Below are 24947 nucleotides of genomic sequence, written 5' to 3' on the forward strand. Positions count from 1 at the left end.
AAGATAAAACAGTACAAAATACAATCAGGAGTCAAGTCTCATCCTGTTTCTTACTCCTGTTTTCAGGGTGTTGAACTGAAGGAGGAGCAAGGAAAAAACAACACACAGCACAACACTATTGGATAGATACATCAAGCTCAGGTGTTTCAAATTTGGATTTTGATTCGACGATCATGGTACAGGTGGAGAGCATTGTTGTATCTGAGGGTTGTATATTCTGTACTTTGGTGATCATCATGGTCTAAGCGTGACTGTAGACCATTAGTCTTGTTAAGCGCAGCCTACTCCCTTACACCTCAGCATTTGCTGTGAGTGTAGTGCCCTTCTTCTGAAGTGTTATTCCGTCTATCATGCCTGCTAGAGGACAGACTCCTGCTGTCCTGAAGACATGAGGCAGACATAATCTGCACCTTGACCTGACATGGATAGACAAGATGCTAACATAGAGCAAGGAGGCACTGTGATAGGTGGGAACAGAGAGAAAAAGTTAGATGGAGACACTGTGAGAGAGAGAGAGAGAGAGACACGTTATCTTCTTAAATGTGTCAGCTGCCAATCATTTGTCACGTCAAAAACACTGTCAAGTGTTACTGTGTGTTTTGCCTGTCTGTCTCGTCTGCCACCCTGTCATTCTTTTTGACTCCTCTCTTACCATAAAGACGAACGAATCAAGAGAGGCAGAGGGAGAGAGACATGGACGACAATCATGCAATGAAACCCACTTAGGAAGAGACTTTCCAGCAGTGGCTGCCATTCTTCTGATCTCCGTCCTTTGCCGTGGCTGTCTCTTCGGTTTAGGCTCTTTGTGCTTGTACATAACCACAAAGGACGAAACCTTGGAGCCTTGAACACTGTTTTAAAGTCAGCTGAGTACAGATTTCAGTCCTTCGCTGTAATTATTCTCTTAATGTAAATTATGTAGTTTTCAAAGTATTTACATTTTCATTTACGTGTCCTACATCTGGAGAAGCTTATTTGTTGGAGCTAGCTGATGGAGGTACACATAATTTGTTTTTAAATGTCAGCAGTTTTTCATTTGAATGGAGAGCTAATGAAAATATACAGTATCTGACACTATTTGAATTTTCCCGAGGCAGTAAACTCCATTGATTTGACCTTGGTGTAATGTTACCTGTTTCTCTTTCCTCTACCTTCAGTTCCTCGCTCTTATCCTCGCAAAAGGATGAGTGAAACAGGACGAGTCCAGTCAAAAACCCCATATAAACCACTGCTACCATCAGTCCATGGTGCTGTAGGCCTGGGGGGAAGTGGGCTGGAGGTAATCAAAAATGAGTTCAATTTTGAAGTGTGAATGTCCACATGAAGGTCTGTTTCAGAGATATGCTCATTAAAAAATGACAGGTCTGGTCTGAATATGGCAATGGAGAAAAGGGCATAGCAGAGTCAAAATCAGTCGGCGTCTTACCCTTGAAAGCAAAAATGAGCACACCACACTGCAGATGTGGATGTCCAAATGGACAACCATGTGACCTCTGTCCCTCGACAGCAGTAATCAAATGATGTGATCCCGGTTGTCTTCCCAAGCATGTCAGCTTTGTTTGCAAGTTTCTTTCACCTTGTTTACGTCATGTAGCAGTCTATTTGGAGCTTTCTGACATCGGATCTGTCAGCATGTCATCCAAAATTCAGCTGTCTCTCTGCCACATATCATCATGAAGACGAAAGCTCGGAGGATGTGATCTTATCCCCCCTAAGCTGAAAGACGTGACAACAGCTTGGAGAGAATACACTGACACGCAGAGAAAGCAAGATAATTTTGGGAGATGATTTTTCCAACAGACAGCAGGAAAAACAATATCTGAAGGAGGGATTAGAGTATCTGTGTTCCTCTGCTTTGAACTGCTGACAGATAAAAAAAGATCTTTTTGACACCAGCGGTTGCAACAGATTTTGATGGATAATGGAGCCTGTAGTTGTCAGTCTAAATGTTTTTATAGACAGCTTTGATATTTCTCTTTTAAAGGCTCCATACGATAACCATACTAAACTGAATGCTATTAATAGACAAATCTCCTGATAAAAAGCAGTTATTACACATTATTTATGCATTAATTCATACAATATTCAACACACATACAAGTACACTGTAATTTGGAATTCTTGAACAACCACACTCTATTCAATGCTGGAAAAAACTCATCACTGTTTCTCATATTTGAATATGCATCAATTCATGCCTGAGATGGTGCACGGTAGTGAAGGTTTGAATCTTCAGACTTTAAGAGTATCCTGTCTTGCAAGACAAGGACTTTTTCTCCTTACATAGAGTATATTACACATACTCATATTAAATAATCCAAAGGAATACCAAAAACAGACGTATTGAATGAAATAGAAACAATGTCCTCCTACAGTAATGAGTTAACTGTCCTTTCAGTATTAGAGTAATATGTTGTGCAACAGTAGCCTATGTCAGTGTCATGCTCATTTTGATTAATCAGTTAGCTAATTACTTTATTACTTTATTGTTAATGCTGTGGATTATTTCCACATCATTAAGCAAAAGAGCACTAGTGTTAGGCTTCGCCTTTCTAAAAGATATGGTCTTTTCTACCATATGTTGGCCAGCCATTTGTTTTGAAGGTCCTGAAAACACGTTTTCTCAATCATCTTTTAACTGTGAGAAATGAAGAGGAGGTTTATAGCAGGCGGGGATAAACTGGAAAAAGGTGACGTCACATACTTCCACGCACCAGTCGAAATTCAGCAACATTTGAATAAGAAACTGATCAAGCCACACCCACACATTTCTAATGATTTTTTTGAGTGTTGAGTGTGTTTTTTTTATGGTCTTTAAATTTCAGAGTCTTTCTTAAACACACAGAGATTTTGCTATGTGAAGTTAAAGACATTTCCTATCTTTTGCAGTTTTATTTCCTCTTATTTCTAAATTATTGTTTAATTATTATTATTATTATTAATTATTGTAATTTCCAACATATTGTGTGTTTTCTCTTCAGATTGTGCGCAGTGAGATGGTGTGTCGTTGCTCCGGTGTAAGCTACCTCATTGTCCACGAGCTCCATCAGCTCCACACCCGACTGGCTCAGTTGGAGACTGAGCTTCAGGAACAGACAGAGAGCGAGACCGCCCAGAGGGAGAAGGTCCAACGAGTAGCACTGGAGCTGGGCAAAACCACAAGAGAAGAGCTAGAAGAGAGGAACAAAAACAGGGAGAGAGCTCTGAGAGAGGAGTTTGAACAAAAGAATGAGAGGGAGAGGAGAGAGATGAAGGAGGAGTATCTGAAAACGAGAGAGAGCTGGCGAGGGGGACCAAGGAGAGAGAGAAAGTTCTGAGTGACGCACTTCAAAAGGCCAATAAAAATTTAGACGAGCTGAGAAAATACTTCCAACAGCTGGGACAGAGGTGAGGTTTGTATGTGTTTGTCTGTGCTTCCCGTCCCTGGTGTGAAATGATCTCTAATACCAGGCTTCATGTGGGCAATTATCCCGTGAGTCATGCTGTTAGCACAAAAACACACAAACACACTCTCAGACAAATCAGACACATGTCCCACTATCTGCTGTGTGCATGTGCATCTCTGACACAAACCTTTCTGTATAATTATATATTCCACCGTCATCTTAAACACCTCCATCATCCAGTGCCTAGGAAAGGGGAAAATAGATGTATGAGGCTTGGTGAAATGTTAATTTCTGTGTATCGAGACTGTTTAACAATATTTATTAGGTTTGTTAACTGGCTGGAATTGCTTTGCTCAACAGCAAACATACTCATATGGACTGTTAGCAGGACTTTACTTATAGTATGTGAGGAAATAGTGCTTTTGTTTTTGTGTCTTGCTCATGTTTAGTTACAAGGAAAAAAAGAAAGAGCAAAATTAGACGTCATTGCTACGTTTCATTTTGGATCAGTGTCCAGAAATGATACATGAGGGGGCAGACTTTGCTTTCGTACCAGGATGTGTGGAGGTGTTCGATGGACAAAAGATAACCCTCTCACTTTCATGATATAGCAAGAGAGATTAGAGGCCTATTCAAATTTAGAGTGCTTATTTTAGCTTGTTTGCGACACTCCACATACCAGACTGAGAAATGATTAGAACTCACTCCATCGTGCTGTTTGTTCTTGTGATCCTTAGACCTTCACACAATGTGACTGAACTCTATGATGAGTGTAAGGACTTGTTTCATAAATGTTTCATAAGCCTGTAATTGGAGATATGTTAGATATTCAGCATTTATACTGTTCTTTCCAAGAGACCAGTTTTTTGGAAGGGAAGCACAGAGGCATGCAAAGAGTGGAACACCTGTTGGTAACATTTTCCATCCAAAATTGGGAGAGCAACTGTAGGACACTGTGACAGCATGATTCCTCAATTGCCTTATGACTTGAGGCTTTATGTAACATCAAAAGTGTATTGTGGAGGCTTACAGCAGCTCTTAAAAGCATTTGGCATCCTAATCAATAAGGTTACTAGGTTTTAGTTATGCAACTGAAGGATAAAAGACACCTTGTCCTTGATTGCCGTAGACTGCTTTCTGATAAATGTGTGGGAAAGACCTTTGCCATTTTTTTTCTGACTGGTTTCTGTGCAGTGTATGATCTGTCTGTGTGGCTGAAAGACTGGCTAGTTATACTAAATCTCAGATGCTCAGAATGCAAGAGGTAGGGCCTATTTTGATACATCAACAATAAACAGTCACAGAAGTGGAAATTAAAATACAATTTTCTCCATTGATAGTGGGCTTAATAGACCAGAATGCAACAGAGCCATGTGACATGCCCATATGTGTATAATGGATGCTCTCTCTTCATTACTATGCCATCATTTTCTGCTATTCCTCCTGCCACCTACACATGTTCCTGTGGTTCAGTCTTGTTCTCTGGAGGCTGTGTGAAGCTATTCTAGGGAATGCAAGTATGCACCAGAAATGGTTTAATAATTAAGCTAAAATAGGTAACAATCCATCTCTGGATGCTAGCTAACGTCAGAGCTTCTTTATACAGCAAAAGTACCACATCCCATTCAGTTTCAAAATTCAGTCATGATGAAAGCACACTGTATGCAAAGATATGTTTTTGTTGTTTATACTTTAACTTAATTGTACTTGTTATTGCTTGAATGTGTGTGTTCGTGTGTCTGTGAAGCTACCCACATTACGTGCCATGTGGTGTACACACACACCCATGCACACAGGTGATGAAGACTCCTGTTGTGTCACTTACATCAGCTTTAAAGTGTTGCTGATCAAATAGCAGGTGTCTGTACTCAAACTGCCATCAAAGGCTAAGTTAAGTTTCTGGAAAGCATGCGTGTTATGCTGGCATGCCATGATTCCGAATGCTATGAATAGCCCAAAACATCTAAAGACTGTCCTGTTGAAATGCAAAACAATGGCGCCAGTCTGAAGTCCTTGTCATATAAGTGTATGCAAGCATGCACGCACACCTGCACACACACCTGCAGCTTCACCCACAAATTCCCAGTGTACACTACAAATAAATCTTAGTCTTGAGGCTGTTGTGAACAAACAGAATAAAAGGTCTGGTCATTTTTTCATTAGTTTTTATCTTATCACACACACACACATGCACAATTAGAAGGTTCTCATGTTAAATCAGTTGAGAACCATTCATCCGTACACCCTTAGCACAACAGGTGTTTTCACTTACTTTGCCTGAGACACTGCGTTTGATATACGACACAAAAAGTTTAGTGTGTGAGTGATAAATTGGCTGGACTGATGTAGGCAAAAGCACAATAAACAATCTTACAGAGCACAATAAACAATCTTACAGAGAACTGACTGAGGCGAGGTGGCTGATACAGTATATACAGGAGGTGAGCTAATAGGGGGAAATTTGTTCCTGCAGCCATTTTTCTTGAATGTCCCATGAAGTTTGTATGAAGTCCAATGAAGTTTGTATGAAGTATGAAGTTTATGCTCTATATGGTGCCCTCCAAAATTCCCAAAATGGAACAAAAAAAAGTAGTGGATGCATTCAAAAATCACTTCATTCACTCATGTACCCCTCCATATATAATAGACACGTAGCAGTGAGCTGTAAATAGAGATTGTGGACACAAATCACAGCAATCTGTCTGTGTCTGTTTATATTTTGAGCAATATAAAACAAGAGATCGCAGCTGAGAAATGTCAAAGCCAGTCTCAAACATTCATGGACAGGTAGATAGTTGATATTTTGCTTTCATTTTTGCAGTCTTTGTGTGTGTGCGTGTTTGTGTAGGCCCCAGCCGGTATGTTCATGTGGCTTGCCGGGTTTCAGGTTGTCCGTATGTTCTTGTGTGTATGGTAGACTGGTGAGCCAATCCACTAATGTAAGCTGATTATCTCTCTCATACACCGCCTCTTCATTGAGTCAAACACACACGCAAACACACACACAAACAAACACAGTTGTGCTCTGGAGCCTTGGGGCCAAACGTGGGTCAGGAGGTCAAAGTTCAGTCAGAGATAATGATGCACGACACAGTGATGTGTGAGAGGCCAGCATGGACTGACAGCAGTGGATTCTTTCTCTCCCTCTTTATGCATTTCAGTGTTCATTTGTGTTAGAGTGTGCATTATTTCTTTTTTTTTCACTCATTCACTCATTGAAATTTCTTATTATAATTCAGCGTTCAACCTTCTTCACCTGTTTACGAACTAATTTGCTTTTTACTCACTTTTTCACCCCCTTCTTTTCTTCTCTCTGTTGATCCGTAAACACTCACACCGGCAATTTGGCAGTATTTGCTGCAGTTGTACGCTGTCACTCACACAGGTGGTAATGAACAGATTAAAAGGCAAAAGAGGGAGAGAGAAAAGGAGAAAAATGACATGCGAGTGGGAGTTAATGAGGATGTTCTGAATGACTGGCTACACAGCAGGAGTGTGACTGTTATGTGAGATGTGTTTATGATTGACGGCCCTCCCGCTCTGAGAGACTTAATACAGCTTTTGTTTGGAGATTATGTAATTTACCATAAAAGCACAATAGATTTTATACAGGGAGGGATGTAAATGTTTCTAGCCAGCGAGGTACTGAAACAAAGGTTCTGGCCTTTCTGATACTGTTTTTGGACCTGAGCCAGTTTTTTATGAGCATCGTTTTGGTTAGCCCACACACACAGGGTTTCCTCTTCTTCTCTTGTCATGCCATTTCTTTCTTCCTCTATCTGATTTAGCTGTTTCATCCCGTGATAGTCTGACAGGATCAGAGAGGTGGTTGTGTGTGTGTGTGTGTGTGTGTGTGTGTGTGTGTGTGTGGGAGAGCTTGACTGGTAGCTGGATAACAACACGCTCACCATACAAACCAAACCTGATTAAAATGTCACTTGTCAGCGTGCGTGTTCGTGACGTGAGTGTTTGAGAGTGTTGTATGATAGGTGTATGACAATAGAAAAGCAAACTGAGAACAGTAGTAATGTGCAGACTGCAATTAAACCTGATCTTATAATGTCACCTGCTAGACAAGTTCAAACACAGATGAGCTGGAGATATTTTGATCTGTCGAAGAGAAAGGAAGAGGGAGGGAGAGGATAATCAGACACATGCCATGTTCACATCATATTAGAGCTGCCTTATTTACCAGCTTACGATCTGTAAATATTGTTCAAGTCAGCATCCCAGTACTGATCTTGACTTTGAATCTTATCTCGGAAAGATCCAAAAAATATGCAACTTGGTGCCAGAATTCACAAAGAGAAACGCATCAGTCAACATGGGAACACTTGCCCCCATGTGTGCAAAACTGCATATACTGTAGCTCATCAACACATTACCATTCATTCAGGGTGTGAATTATACTCATTAATGCCAACACTAGAAATCACCATCTTAAATCGTCCAATGGCGTGATTTTTTTCTATCTCTACCCTCCATCCCACATGATGCATATGTGGCAAAACCTCTGCCAAACAGTCACATATGACCTTCAACCTTCAGCTGTGTTTAACTTATTCATATGAGACTCTGGACCAAGCTAGATTTGTCATCACTCTGTAATACCGCTCTGTGACTGCATATAGTTTTTTTTGTAATTCAACAAGACCAACAGAGTACCAACTAATCTGGCTGATCTCGTTAAATTAAGGAGAATCTCCAAGTTAAATACTTGAAGCTGCTGGACTTCCAGTATTTGTATCAAATGGGTTGTAAAAAAAAAAAAGGAAAATGCTTTTATGCAGCACAATTCATACGTGAGGCAGTTTCAAAGGGATTGAATACAAGTGTGAACATGTATACAAATTTGGAGCTAATACTGGTACAAAACATTAAAATAAAGACATAAAAGTGACTAAAAACAACATGAGGAAGGAGGTAATAAGAGGGTTTAAACCTGCTTTTAGAGACAGTCAGAGTTGGGGCACACCTTAGATTCTCCGGTAATCTGTTAGCAGTTTGATAGTGTCTGAATGAAGCTTCACCGCTCTTTGTTCTTACTTTTTGTACAGCAAGCAGTGTTTTGTAAAGGATCTAAGAGGACTGGCTGTTTCATATTGTATAAACATGTCAGTAATATATGCTATATTAACATCTAACCGAAAGCCTGATCTTTCCAAATCCTAACTTAAGTGCTTTTGTTGCCTTAACCTAACCACAGACAGGAGTCTGAATGTGAAACCTGGATTCTGGTGTCACCGGTCTGCACTTTGTACGTCCACCTTCCACCACTTTTTTCCCCACTTTTACATGTCAGTCAAATTTATCATTTGGTAAAACCTCTGCCTCGGTAGAAGAAACTGATGAACATGTATGGACAGACAGAGCTCATCTAACTGAAGACAGGTTGAAACATATCATGCAACTTGTGCGCATGCTTATGGTGTTGAAGTGTCTGGGAATTTGATACGCTCTGCTTGCTTCCCCTTGGCTGGTCTCAGTCTTGATCCAAACTGTGTGTCTGGGTGTGTGTGTAATGTATGTGTATTTGTCTGAGTACGTGTGTGTGCACACACCTGCAATGGATGGGATAATCACTCTTGCGCACAGTAACAAAAATTAGATTTGGCAGTTATGAAGAATGAATCATAAAAATGTGTGAGAGCACACACGAATACACACACAAACACACACACACACACACCTGGGGCTGGATTGTAGCAGAGATAAGACGACTTGCAGGTGGGAGAGCGGGAGTGAAGGAGAGACAAATGATGGATGACAAATAGAAAGGCATCCATTTGTAACAAGGAAGTGCTTTATGTAAAATTAGTTATGTACTCATGTGGTTTTATTTCAATTTTTGGTTTCCACTGGCAACCACAGAAACAATACACAAATCACTGTTGTTTCTCCCCCTCTGTGTGTGTGTGTGTGTGTGTGTGTGTGTGTGTGTGTGTGTGTGTGTGTGTGTGTGTTAGGTAACACGTCAAGTCTGCTATGTACAGAGTCAGACAGCCTTCAAAACCGGCATGTTAGCATGTATTAGCATAGATTCAACTTCAAGTTCACATTACCACATCAAAAGCAGAGAATGACACACACACACACACACACTCTCTCTCTCTCTGCTGTGTCTGTGTTTTAGCTGCACTGGATGGGAACTCTCCCTGGTTGAAGTTGACCTTTATTCACCTCTAATGGTGGCTCAACTTTACAGTGGGGCTCATGACAACAAGATAAACAAAAACAATGATATTAATGTGTGTGGGAGTGTGTGTCAAGAACACACACACACACACAATATGAGTTTATTTGGTAATCAACAATAACATGTTGGAGCAGTAGCATAGCAACCCACATACACAAATGAAACACAGTGAGACACATTGCTCTTCTGAATTTGAATTAAAATTGGCAGGCTGGAGGACGAATGCATTTCAAACCCCTTCAACTTAATTCCGTTAGCTATAATGTGATATCATTGTTTGTGCTTGTATTTGCACTTTCTGTTTCTGTGCATCTGTGTTGTTTTGATGATCACAATCATTGTTATGGCATCCCTGACATGGTTACCAGATAACTTGAGGCAGGTGTCACGCTGCACGCACACGCGTGCACACACACACACACACGGTCGTGTTTACATCACTTCAGAGGACACGTTAAGTTAACTACATAGCCTAACCCTAACCATAACCACTACTTGCCTAACCCTAACCTTAATCTAAATCTAACCATAATCTTACCTTGTCCTTAGTCTTTACCCTAAAATGTAATGATTTACATCCCCACATAATGAGTAATGCTCGTCCACACACACGCGCGCAAAGGCACGCTTTTCGTTCAAAGTAAAATAGCTTTTAGCTTTGAATGTCCTGCCATGGTTTTGATCAGAACAGTCATTAAACTCACACACAGTGAGGGAACAGATGACGCTTTGATATAGGGAAGCTTTTATGTCACTTCTAATGATGACAGGAAATGCCAGCATGCACTGGTAAGTTATCATTTAATAATTCCACATTATATTCACCTTGACCATTGTCAAAAGGTTTGGAACAGTGTGTGTTTGACAACCATTTCAAGGAAAATACCAGTGTTACAGATTGCTGAGAGATGGTCTCCTGTGGCTAAATGAGGAATTACACTTAATTTGTTTTGGTTGTTTGTTTTGAGGGCACCTCTCATAATTCCCGGTAAAAATCTGCATCACCTGTGGTTGTGCTTCCAGACAAATAATGACAGATACAACAGTAAAATGTTGTACACTTTGATACTCACATGGTAAAACAAAAGAAGCAATAAATCATCACAAACAATTAAAGGCAGTAAAGCAGCGAGGGGCCGTAAAGATATTATTTGTAGATGTTGGATAATCTGAATCTGATATGCAGGGAGGAAGGATGTCCCAAAGGTAACAGCCAGCAATTAAAATCACCCCTCAGTTTTAGCCCAGTACAAACTAGGATAAATAGACATAATGACACAGAACATTTTGTACACAGTCTGGGGCTTACAATAAGCCTTCTAGGGGAAGTTAAGTTTGGCTTTGTGATGTTGACCTTCAATCCAAATCTCTGAAAATATGAAAGAGCATGAAACTGGTAAACTCTTTGACACATACACACTCCGAAAAAAAAAAAAAAAAGTCTTGGTAGGTCACAATAACACTGTGGTTGGCAGATCAGTGTTGTTGACATGTGTGCATGACTGCTCGTGTGTGTATGGTTTGTCCTCTCTGTGTGTGTGTGTATGTGTGTGTGTCATGTCCTGATGAGGCAGTTGATTTGGGCTGCTGGTAGGGGGTAATCTAATCTGGCACGCACTCACTGGCACTGTGCTACCTAGTTATTCCAGTGACAGCCACTGCCCTGGGAACAGGAGCTCAAGCTCACGCACACAAAGCACACAGATTCGCAAAAAACACGCGCATGCACACACATACACATGCACACAAACACACACACGCCTCTTGAGGCAGTGTTCTTTCTGATCTCCCTTTGGGACTAGTGAGGACAGATGGGTGAACAGTGGGAGTCTGGGCTGCCATCACTCGGAAAGCAAAGGCATGCACGCACAACACACACACACACACACACACACACACACACACACATACACATACACATACACATACACACAGAGGATCACAGGCTAACCCAGACTTGGTCAGAAAGGGGCAAACATACAAACAGTGGCTAAAATGCACACGGAAGAGTCTAAGTTTCCCGACACATACATCATCTAAGCCTAAATCACATGCATACTTATTTACTTGTACACATTCACTCAGCGTCAAACATGGCCTCTCTCACACACACACACATACACCATACACAGGATTACTAGAAACACACATTCTCGCTCAGCCCATTCTCGCCCCCACACTGCTCTGTCCTATGTCCTTACTGTACATGCAGTTTATCACAGATAGAGGAAACATGTACCTTTTTTTTATCTTTCTTTAACCAGGATAGTCTCTTGAAATAGAAATCTCTTTCAGTTCAGGCCAAAATAGCAGCATAAATGTATTACCGAAACAAACACAGAGCCAACATTTATAGAGAAAGAAGATGAGGACATATATAAAAGATATTTAAAAACACACCATTCTTCAGTAAGTCTATGCATTAAAACAATTGTACTTGCCAAATTAAGTCCTTAAAATGCTCATTCATATAAACTGCGATTTTGCATCTCTGTTATATTTCACAAATTAGAGTGCAACTAACACAGCATGATCATATTCTACCAATAAGACTGCTGCTCTGTGCATGGATTATCATGATTGGAACAATATAGTGAGGAGAATCTAAACTGAAAGACCCGCTAACTATTCATACTGAATAGTATTAGCTGCATCGTCATTCAGCGACTGGAGCTGACTCAGATACAATCACATGACCTAAATGTGAACTTTTGCACAGGTGATAACAAGTAGTTATATATAGCAGTGGAAAGCTCTGACTCATTGGTAGATGGACCTTTAAGCTTAAGCTAATTTAAATTCTTTCAGTTGTAATCTGTACATCGGGGCTTCTCTTACACAGGGAATTCAAAGACGGCTGGGTTGTTCACCACAGAGATGAGCTGCTGCACGTCAAAGGGGAATCACTAGCATCAGTATCTTGGAAACATCTCTCCTACACTTTCAAATTGTCTTTCTTCGCGTTTGTTTCTTATGTGCTGCCAATAAGCAGAAAATCCCCTGGCAGGATCACTTCATCTCGTTCAAATTACACTGCTTGATTAAACTTGGTTGTGATTATTACCTGTCTGGTTTTAGTCTCTATTTGTCTAGTCTGTTCCTTGTGATACTTGCTGCTCATTATGTTTATTACTCTCTCTGTCTGGCTGTTAGTGCTTATTTGTGGTGTTTTAGGAGAGAACAGGATGTGTTTTCTTAGTGTCCAGGTCACACAATCTCACTGTTTATGTGTCTTTGTTTGATTGCGCTTTGTTGGATTCTGCCTGTTTCACTGGATTTCTCCTGTCTGGAATCAGTCAGGCTGAAACATCTGCTGAAAGGCAGTGCAGAATTAAGGTCGGACCCTAACCCTCTGTAGTTCTTTGAAAGTAATTCAGTTACTTTCTTCTTTTACGATGCAACTTATCTCTATTTTGCACTTCAGTCCTATTAAATATTTGCCTTTCTGCGCATATTAAAATAATTATTTATTTATTATTTATCTGAAACGAGGTAAGACGAGCTGAAGAGGGTAGCTCATCTCTTTATATCAATTACCTCGGAGGGCCATTTTAATTTTTCATCTCATTCCATTTCATCACGATCATCTTCTCCTCTCAATCATTAAAGTTTCATCATGTACTGTATAAGCTCATTTTACCCCATGGGAGTACAGTGGCATTATGTTTGTGTGGCTTACATTTACTAATGAGTGAATATTGCTCACAACTCACTCTCATTCTTCTGCTCTCTTCTTCTTCCCCCGACAGGCTGACAATAGCAGCTTCCACAAAGTAGGAGGCAGAGCGGTTCCCTGGAAAAGAGAAGCAGCAAGGTAAAATTCTCAGGTAAGGAAGTAGCTAAAGAGACAAAGACAGATAAAATGGCACGAGAGAGTGGGGGTAGGGTAACGTGATAAAAGGTTAGTAAAGCTAAAGCAGGATGGAGGTGAAACACCAAAACAAATGTTGAAAAAAAAAAAGAGCACAGGTTTGCATCACTCTGATTGGCTGTCAAGCCCTTGGCCAGATGCATGGCAGGAAGGCCAGGGCAGATGGGAAACAACTGTGTGAGATGATAGAGGGAAAACAATAAAACAGAGGATGGAAAAAACAGAGGAGAGAAAGTTAATTCAGCTGACCCACTGGTTATTTCCTGGAAATAAAGAGAGAGATTGCAAATGATGCGAGCAGTTGGTGACAGGAGAGGATCAGAGCTGAGAGGTGGAGGTGAAAGGAGTGGGAGGGAGGAGATGAGACGACAATCAGGCCGCTGACATTGAAAGCTGATAAATGAGTAAACCATCGAGTGAGCAAACGCACGCGGTCTCTTTATTTCTCTCTCTGTTTTTCACTATCTTAGCCTTATCACCGATGACAGATCTGGCTCATATCTGTTCCTCCATTTGGTGCTGTCAGCTTTATGATTTATGTCATCTGACATTATAAAACTGGCTCTCGTGACAACCAGTGCCCATACTTACTTCCAACCCGCACGCAAACACACACTCTCAGGCACAGCGGAGCAGCTCAAAGTCTCCCCTCTCATCCTGTCTCGTCTGAGACGCCGCTCATTTTTGATCACCTTAAGCCATAAACCCTGAGTAAGGAAAACAACAACCACTCAAACCCCGCTGAGCTCTCAAAAACTGTCAGATCACTTTGCACGCAAGAGCCAGCCATGTTGCAAGCTTGTGTGTATTTGTGCAGGTGTGTGTGCGTCTTTTTGTTACCTCATTGAGACCTTTTGCTAGTAAAAACACTGACCTTGTCGGGAGCAGTGGTCCTCAGGGGGGCCATGATGCCTCATGCAACAAAACATAATTTCTGAGGTCCTTGTTAATTCAGGTCAAGAGTAAGGTGGGAATTGAGGTTAAGGTAAGGTAAGGTCAGGGTTACATTGTCCAAAATGAGTTAATGTTAATGCAGTGTCCCAAAGGATAGCTGATCCCCATGCCTGCAATAAATGTCTGTCTTATGAGTCTGTGTGCACCCACATGTGTGTGTATGTGTATGTGTGTGTGTGTGTGTGTGTAAGAAAACTGCTCAGTTTGCTCTCACCCATGTATTCCTTCAAAAGTGTTCTTGGAATAACAGAATGTTCTATTCCAGCACTCAAGTTTTCCACGTCTGCGCTTTGCATGGTTTTGTGACTTGATTGCGCATGTGTGCGTCTGTGTGCACGTATGGTGTGTGTGTGTGTGTGTGTGTGTGTGTGTGTGGCTTGTGTGGCTTGTGTGTTAGCTGAGCTAGTGATCTTTCATGTTGCTCAAAGTGCTTTTCGTCTGAACATTTCTGTGAGAGTGAGAGAGATGGAGGAGAGAGAGGGAAGGGAGAGTGCTGTAAAACATGGCTGTGCCAGTTTTCCAGCATGTTGTGGCTACATCAGTCTTCAGATTTCCCTTATCTCTTACATTCACCTTTTTCCATTTGTTTTATGTCCTGCCTCCTCTTTCTGTTATATTAATGATCAATTTCTCCTCCTACCTGTCATTCATTCTTGACATCTGAGGAAGCCAATAAATGAGAAAATAACTGAGTTCATAACAATTCAAGCACTGTTTAATCTGCAGGTAATTGGAGAGCATGCAGGCACAAATTTGTAAGAGCGGCTTTAGATTTTTATGCAAGTAAGGGCAGAGTCATGAGTGTAACAAGGGGAATTATGCAACTACGTTTGAGCAAGCAATGGGGTTTCTCTGACTCACTTGAATGTGATCTCAAACAGAGAGCAGAGTGTTATTTGTTCAGTGTGACCTGGATGTGAAGTGTCATCGGGTTTGACCCCCTCCGTCCATTTTTAAAATACAAGGTAGTACAGTGGTGCCACTGTTCAAACCACCAAATGTAGAAGCAAAGAAATGTCTGGTGTCAGTATTTGTTTTTTAAATAAAGTACTAAAATCACATTTCATATGTTGTCAGATCATGAGCTTTACGCCGACATGAAACAGTCAAATTCATTTTAAAGTACTCTTAAATGGTTGGTACCACTTGGAACTAGATTTTCAATCTTTTTTAAAATTAGCTAGGTTTTCAAAGCTTGGTGATTTGCTTACTATTAGATGGCCCAAAGCTGCAAAAATCTGCAAAAATGCGTTAGCCTCTTTTAGCCCTTGCGGACAGCATACACATGATCAGTCTGTGTCATGGCTACCGGAGACAATTGACCACCATTCTAGCTGGTTCATGTGTGTCCACTGTCTCTTTGACCCAAGTATCTCATATATGGCTCTTTACCCCACTGAACTATCTTAACATCATAGGTCTATTTTTGCTATATTTACTAGCAATTGATTTAACAATTATTACAACAGCCAGAACTCGACACAGCCTGTGGCCATTCGGCTAAAGACATGACTCTGATTGCACACTGAAACCTGGTCGCACTCTTAGGAATTTAGTCCTTGTGTGTCATTTATATACGTTCACATTTATCTTTCTCATATATATTAAAATATCATGAAATTTACTGCAATATCAGTTTTGTCAGGCTGAAATATTTAATAAGCTCTGACGTTGACATATGCAGTATTTATTCAATGAAAGAGCAGTTGCATTTTTAAAACAGATGTTGACCTGGGCTTACTCTACAGGGAAATGTGTCACAGAGAGTACAGTTTGCTCTACTTAAGCCCACAGTTACACACATTCACGCCAGGGAGCAGTAACCACAGTCCTCTGCTCTTACACACTGAGAAACTCAACTGGAGCAACTGGGAATGAAGAGCCATTATCAAAGTAGTTGTTAAGGTGGGAAAGAGAATTTCCCTTCCAGTCTGGGATCCCAGCCACAGTCTTTCCAAGCCACACCTTTAATTGCTAATGTTATCTTATTCACACACTTGTCACTTTAACAGCACTTGTCAACGCCTACCTTGGTAGCTATTAACAGTATTGTCTCAGTCTTTATGTGACAGTTCCCATAAGATGTTCAGATAGTTGTGAGATCGCAATTGAGGCAACATATAAAGTGCCAGTTTTGTGATTTCAAGCTGTGAATTTGTGCATCTGTGTGTTTGTGTGTGTGAAGCAGCAGCAGGCCCTGTGAGCCAACCTGTCTGTGCTCCGCTCCTCTGGCAGTGAGCTCACAGATGTACAGGGTTTCCTCAGCCAGCTGATGGGGGCTTGGCAGGCCGTCAGATCTCAGATACTGCAGCACAACTCACAGGTGTTGTCAGGTACACGCACACACACACACCAAGCCAAGATTTACATTTTATCTGTTTAAACAGAGAGTGAGAGAGAAACAGAGATTCAGGGTAATTTATGTGTCTTTTAATACAGAGCTGAACATGAAAGAGAAGCGTTGGATAAAAAGGAGGCAAAGAGAGTTGAGCAAATAATCTCTCAGCAGGAATAAATATTAGTTTAACTGTGCTGTGGACTCGTTTAGTTCTGAGCACAGCACCCACAATGGATGACTATAATGTATGTGCGTAGATGTGTGTTTACAGTTCCTACACAAACTCTTGTAACCTTTAAAGAGAATTTAGGCAGGAAGGAATGCATGTGTTCATCAGTGTATGTGTGTAAACTGATGAAACTCTTACTATAAACTTTGGAGAGACGGCGAGCAAGAGGAACGGGACTGCAGGCCATGTGTGTGTGTGTGTGTGTGTGTGTGTGTGTGTGTGTGTGTGTGTGTGTGTGTGTGTGTGTGTGTGTGTGTGTGTGTTCATTATTGACAGTAAATGCCCGATGGAGAGCTAACCTCCGGCTCACCTCATGGGTGGGTCCTTTTCTCTCTGCTGTGTGTTCCAAACAGCTGCAAGTATGTGTGTGTGTGTGTGTGTGCGTGTGTGTGTGTGCTTGCATGTGTGTGCATCTTTTTGTGTGTTTGTGTGTGTGAGGGAGGGAATGAGAGAGAATTTGATTGAGGAAGAGGAAGAAAAAGAAATTAGTCTGCTGTTTGTATTGATGCCATGTGAGTATGTGTTTGTTCAGTGACGTGAGCATGAAAGGCAGCTGCTGCACGAACCAACAGATGCACTAAAATACACACCCAGGAATGCACACACACACACACACACATGCATAAACACACACACAAGTATATCCACACATGCACGGAGCACATAAGGTCGCAGAGACCTACATCTTCTCCCAAATAAATCTACACATTCGTATTCAAAAACTTAACTTAGGGCTACCATTTGTCTTCATATTATATGCTGTGTTTTGTTCTACATTAAGCTGTGTTTCATCTCAGCAGTTATTTGCAACAGGGCAGATTTGATGGTGGTGATGATGTAAATAATAGAAATATCTACTATTTTATTGTCTAGGTGTATAAAATTGATAGTTATGTAAAAACTAGATAATTGGAATACACCTGTCTGCATTTTTATGGCTTCACCCAAAGTAAACAGTGTTATTTGACAAAGTTACATTTGATATCCTACATTTCTTATGTCTTTTAATCACCACTCACATATATTTTGTCTAATTCAATCACAAAAACAGAAACACCATATATATATTTTGATGAGAAGTAATTTCTCATAAGTTAACGGTTTGATTCTCAGTCACCACTTTATAGGTCACAAAAGCATAAAGCGGATGACAGTGATAAATGAGACCTACAAGACACAGGACAGGACAAATGGGAGACACAATGGGACATGTGAAACAGAACAAGACACAGCAACTGACTCCAGGGAACAGCACACATGACACGGCACAGAGCACAACGCAGGACCTGTGGGACCCTGAACAGCACACAGAAATTGGCAGAATTTTCATGGCTCAGTAAATCTTTCAATGCTTCAATCTAGAGCTGCAGCCAGTGATTATAGAATTGATTGCAGATTATTTTCTCAATAGATTAATCATTTGCTCCATAAAATGTCGGAAAATAATGAAAAAAGCCTGTCTGTCAATTTACTAATGCCCTAGGTGATGTCATCATACTTGTTTTATCTGACTAACTCGTCTAATGACTAAAGATGTTCAGTTTACCATTTGAACATTTGAACAACACTTGCCGTATGTATGTAAAAATGGGCCCGAACCCAGTTTGAATGTGGGAAATCCCTTGGGCCTTGTTGGACTGATCTGCAGACCTCTACACACCTTAGCCAGTCACCTGCATATGACTCCAAACCGATATGGGCGTTAGCTGGCAATTTAACTGTGCTACCTGTCTGTCAGCCTTCTGTGGTTAGCGTCAAACAGCAGAAGAAAAGAGAAGGAGGGGGAAAAAAGACAGAGAGAAACATAAGGAGGTTGCCTAATGTGAACAGATGAATGCGGTTTATGGTGAGGTGAAGAAGAAGAGGGAGGAGACGAGAGAACAACCTCAAGGGGTGTGGAATTTTACTGAGAACGAGACAAAGAGGAGCACTGAGAGCAGAGGAAGACATGAAAACATAATTAATCTCCGTTCATTTTGTGCAGATGTCAGCAGCTGATTATTGCAACTTCATTTGAAGGTGATGGACAGAGAGTTTTGAGAGTGTGGGTGTCTGCATTCAGCGTTTTGGAAAAGAAGATAGAGGGTTGACAGTGAAATTAAGGTGAAAGGCCATGAGCGTGACTAAGGGTGTATGAATCTTTGTGCGTGCGTGCGTGCGTGCGTGCGTGCGTGCGTGTGTGTGTGTGTGTGTGTGCGCGTGTGTGTGTGTGTGTGACCGATCCTTGAACCACAGCCATCTGCCAACACCCAGGGCCATCCTTAGACTATATGGTATCTATATCCCTGGAAGCTAACTCTGTATGTGTTGATAGTGACAACAGCAATATAAAAACATCAAATATGTTCTCACACAGCTTAGCAAAGAGGTTTCCTTAATATCAGCTCCCTGTCCAGCACTGTCTCCACATCTGTATGCCTCTGTCTGTGTTTTGCAGCCTGTCTGTTAGCCCTGTAGTGTGATAATTCCAACAGTGCTATTACGTAAATATTCAGGTAGGAAATGTATGTGTTGGGACATGTATAAGCCATTAGAAGATCTATGGACTGCATTAGAAATCTACTGAGTCCCTGACATCTAAACATCTACTTGAGACACGCTTCTTTGTACGTGTGGGACTAAGTTTCTTGGAGGACAAATAGTAAATTCCATAGTATTTAACCAACAATAATATTGAGGCTGTAACACACTGCACTCCGTGACTTCTTTCCGTGCCATTGTGGTTTAGGAGTATTGCTTTTATTACACATAATAAACCAGGCAGACACCCAAAAAGGTTTATGGTAGCCAAGCACTTAACAATGTGATGTTATAGTTACGTAGACTCTCGTGAGAATTCCAGGGCGCAGCTGTGTGTATGTGTTAATAAGCAACTGTAAAGGTAACTGCACGGCACTGTAAAGATAACTGCATGGCATGGTAATCTGCAGGACCAGGGTGCTGCAGGACCAGGGTGCTGCAGATTACCGTGCCGTCTATGTGTGCCCATGTGTTTGTGTGAGACTAATTTCTGTGAATTGCAAAATATTTAAAAGTTGAAATGAGTTTGTCGTCTATGCTACTGTGGAACATAGTAAATTGCAAGGGAAAATTGTCATTGGTTGTTTGTGGTACTATATTTCTCCCTTTCTTTTAATGTACTTAAAGTAATATATTTATCCATGAAAACCAATTGGCCAATGACATGAGAGAATTTCTTTTAAATTTTGTGAAGAAGGGGTCAATATGTCAAACAGGAGAGGCACACAAGTATTTTTACTTAACAGTATACAGAAATGTAGTGTTGCAGCACTGCAAACAACCTGCACAGTAACAGAGCTGTAGAACTGTTAGGCTGCCTTGGTGGCCAGCTTCCAGTAAGCTGCTCTAATATTTACAGCCACCTTGTTACACTGTGTGTGTCTGTGTGTAAGCACTGTGACACAGAGTAGAAGCACTGTAGAGAAAGTCAGACAGGCTGGTTTGCTTTCATTACAAAGCCTTTCTGCTCCATCAAGTATTTATACAATTGTTTCTGTTTGGACGTGTCTCTTACCGTGTGTTTTTGTGAGCGTTTCTGTGTGTTTTTGTGCTGCTTGTGTGTTTTTCTGCAAGCGGTTCTTTGTGCACGCATTCTTGTGTGTTATTATGTGCGCCTTTCTGAGACTGTGTGAGTTTCTGAGTGTCTGTGAATGAGTGAGTGTGTGTTGCTTTACCCTGGAGGACCTTGTCATGTCACAGTGACCAGAAAGCAATTATCGGTGTATTGCCGCTTTGAGGAGGACCTCCTACACTCCCCTCTTCCTGCTGGGTTAGAGTTTGAGTGAGAGAAAGAGGCAATGCAGAGAGAAATGGGAAAACAGAGCCACAGAAAGAGAGAACAAATAGATGAAGAAAGACTTAGGGGAGAGAGACAGTGAAGAGAAGAAATGAAAGAGAATAACAATGGGAGAGGGAGAGTGAGGACAACAGAGACTGGGAGGAAGAGAATGTCAGGCTGACATTGCTGGATCAGTTTGAGAGCTCTCCAGAGCCGCAGCCACTGTGCCCTGCTGCACCACTCTGAAGGACTCTCGCAGACAACTCTCTCAATATACAGTAGACACATACATGCACGCACACACAAACACACACACACAAATACAAACATACTGTGTAACACTTTGACACACTCTACTACCCACACTGCCTGCTGGTCGGCCATACAAGCAGCTAGTCAGATGCCCACACAGAGCCCTTGTCTGCTGGCTTTTTTTCTTTTTGTCTGCTTTTTTTGTAAAACAGGAATGGTAGGCTTTGTGCATAGCTCTCATGGTAATGCCAATGTTAATACTAAAGGCAAAATATAAAGAAAAGCCATGAACAGACACTGCCTGCAGAATAAGTTGAATATTTATTCATTATAGGGCTCAACTGACAGCAGGTATTATAGCAATGTAGGAAGCTGTGAACAGGGAAGAAAGCCATATTTAACTTACTTGTTGACTGCATCTAAATGACTTCATACAAATACTTACTATAATATTGATACTACTGCTAACTTTAACCAGACAAGCTTCTGCTACGTCTTTCAGTTGTCTGTCTTACACAGTGCGTGTCTGTACTTTAAACCTGTATTGTAACACTTCAGCTACGAGAACTGGCAAAACACTGTTAGTGCACAGCAGTACTGTGTGACTAGGTATAACCACTTACTGTTTCTCTTACAGTGAACTAATTCAAAGTTCTTATATGGAATAAAGGATCAGCACAGTTTGGTATTCAGACCCCAAATTATGTACACCCTCCTCCAACAATGTAGTTCCACCCAGGAAACTCCTTCTTTACCATAGAAACCAATGTATGACCGTACTGTCGCTCTTCGCCCCTGTTCACTCAGATGTCTCCTTATTTAAAATGTCTTCAAGAATTCATGTTCTACTCTGGTCTTTTCTTATGGGTCACAATGTTCATTAAATGCTTATTCACTTGCTTGTTTTTCTTGTAGCCTTTTGTTTTCTGTATCATAACTGTCAGTGTGGAACTGGAGAGACGGTGCAGAGAAGAAACAGTAGCATTACAGCAGCGACTTCGTATCAGACACACAGAAACTGCCAGACTGAGGTGTATTATTTCATGGCTTCCCCTGAGCCCCTCATACTCCTTCTTCTGAACACACTCTGCTCTTCCTGTCTTTCTCATTTTCAACTCCTTCCTCATATCTCAGGTTTCCACCTTGGTTTTCAACCCTACTGTTTTTCTCACTCTTCCTCCTCACCTCCTTTCTGAAGTGCTCTCATGTTTCTGTCTGGAACCTCTGTCTTTCTTCTGTGTTCCTCCTTCTCCTCCGCCCCCTTTTTTGTTTCCCTTTCCAATGTTGTCACTCTTATGGATAGTTTCATTTGGTGTAGGGTTTCCTCCTATGCTCAAGTGTGAAGTAACAATGTGATAGAAAACTCTATGTGCTGTACCTGTCTGTCTTTTCTCCCCTCTGTCTCCCTCCTTTTGTAAATCTTGCAGTCTAACAGCCTCTGGTGACAAGCCTGGCTTTGAGCCGGCATTATATGCAGGCAAGCTTTTGTAAGCTTTTACAGCATCTTCATTGCGTCAAGTAAACTCAGATCTGTGTGTGCGCGTTTGAACAGTGATGAGAGAGGAGCTGCAGCATTCCAATGTGGGTTTTCAGAAAATGAGAGAAGAGAAAGAGCACCCAACTCGGCAGCTGATGTAAGCGTCTACAGTATGTGGCAAAACACACTCACACACACACCGATTTCTGAAAAACATGCACATGCACAGATGGGGACGCAGGTGGATCTTGGTATGTGGAATATGCCGGGTGAACAACAGGTCACAGCAGGGCATGGCTCTATGTATAATTTTCTTCAACCAATCAAAACTTTCTGAACAGCCCCACTGGCACCGCCCAAACCAGGAAATGCACATGTTCCACATACCGGGCCGACTAAGCTACAACAACAGAGGAATTTGATTTGTATACGCTCACACAAAGGTCTAGTCAGGGGTTTAGGACTTCAGAAAAAAATATGTCCCTGTGGCTTTTGAAAATATGCTGATGATGAAGCTCTGTCAGTTCAAACATTTTGCAGCTTTATTTTGCACTATGCAGACTTTTTTTGTTCTGTACAGTGGCATTTTGTTTCAAATGATTGCACACAGTTACACTGACTGACACACAAGCTTTTAAATCTTGTGTTGGCAACGTCATTCCTGAAAAATCAATCACTTCAAAAGTGCACACACAGACACACAAATGGACAAACACCCACAGAAACACACAGAAAGACACCAAAAACACCAACTTCCCCCTACTCACAAAGGGAGTAAATGTTAAATGTTGCTTTTATCTGATGATCAGAAAATTAAAGGACTACTTGACCTGACAGACTGCAGATGAAGCACTCATTTGTTCACTAATGTTTCCTCCTTCTCCCTCTATAACCTCCTCTCAGTCCCTCTGTGTGTCTCCCAAATACTTTAGTCATAAACTTTGGTTTTGACCTTTAGAAACTACCGATTTAGTTTTCTCTCCCTCTCTGTTATCAGCTTCAAAGTGCTGTTTCCTCTAGTTATGGGAAAGACTATTGGATTCAGTAAGTGTGATATTTTGTGTATGTACATATCAGACTTTTATTCGGTTTAACTATGAAATAAACTAATGAACACTCATGGCTTTGGTGCAAGATTTAATTCAAGTTCAAGTTATGGATAAAACACTATCATCTGTTACCAGTAAAATTAAAAAAAAAAAAAAAATATCCAAATATCTCACCAACTGATTCAGGGAAAAGATCAGAGCTCAGGCAAATCCCTCTGTTACTATCAGAAAAAAACCCTATATTGACTCCTTGTTCTCTGCCCTGCCACACAAATTGCATTTGCTACTGTGTGCACAAATTTGACCTTGTGTATGTGTGTGTGTGTGTGTGTGTGTGTGTGTGTGTGTGTGTGTGTGTGTGTGTGTGTGTGTGTGTGTGTGTGTAGAATGTGCACGCCCATCCAATACAGGGATCAGGCCTGAGACAGGGAGGATGGCAGGGATGTTTGCAGTCGCACGCGACCCACCCAAGCATATGGACATATGCTATAGGGAGAATCAGCCTTAAGGCCATATTGCATGTTGAGGTGTATGTGGAGTAGGAGGAGGCGGTGTGTGTTTAAGTCTGAGACTTTATTGCATGATAAGGATTGTGTGTGTCTGTGTGCAAAGCATTGTGGTAAAAGAGGGGCTCACATCTATCTGAGGATCTCCAATGTCTGCATAGCAGCACTGTGCACAATATTTAAACTAAACTGCTAAACTATAGACTATTGTTTTTTAAAATAAGAGTTATCATGTACCTTTACTTTCCTGTTTCAACAAATTTTAATGTCATTTTTTTTACATAACTTCTATAATTTCTAAGGGTAATGTATTGAAATGCCTCTATCTCTAGAACCTCTGATATGCAATAAGCAATGTATTAAAAGAAGTACACACAAATAGTAATAGTATAATTACACTTTGGAGGAACATAATTACACTTTAAGGTGCATAAAAGGTAAAGAGTACCGAAAGGATAATGTTGAGTAAATATTTACTGTAATAAGTTAAAGAAGTGTTTTAGGCAAAAAGGAAAATGATGATAGTAATCCTAATATTAATAATAGGATTACTACTAATAATAATAATAATATCATCTGTTTGGAAGAATTTAAAGTTAGAAATCTTTATTCAAAAAATGCAGTGGTGAAGAAAGATTTTTTTACTTATGTAGCAATACAGCACTGTAAAAATACTTTGTTACAAGTAAAAGTCCTGCATTGAAATGTTACTTAAATTAAAATATCTTATCATGTTTCATAAGCTCATTGTACGTTTCCTGAAATTATATTTTGTAATATAGTTACTATAGCTGTCAAATAAATGCAGTAAAAGCAGTGAAGTAACATGAAAAGAAAATACTGCTACTGTAATACTAATTACAGTACTTAGACTCCACCGCTGACAAAGT

This window comes from Chelmon rostratus, chromosome 7 (genome assembly GCF_017976325.1).
Source record: "Chelmon rostratus isolate fCheRos1 chromosome 7, fCheRos1.pri, whole genome shotgun sequence".
In the NCBI taxonomy this organism is placed as follows: domain Eukaryota; kingdom Metazoa; phylum Chordata; class Actinopteri; order Chaetodontiformes; family Chaetodontidae; genus Chelmon; species Chelmon rostratus.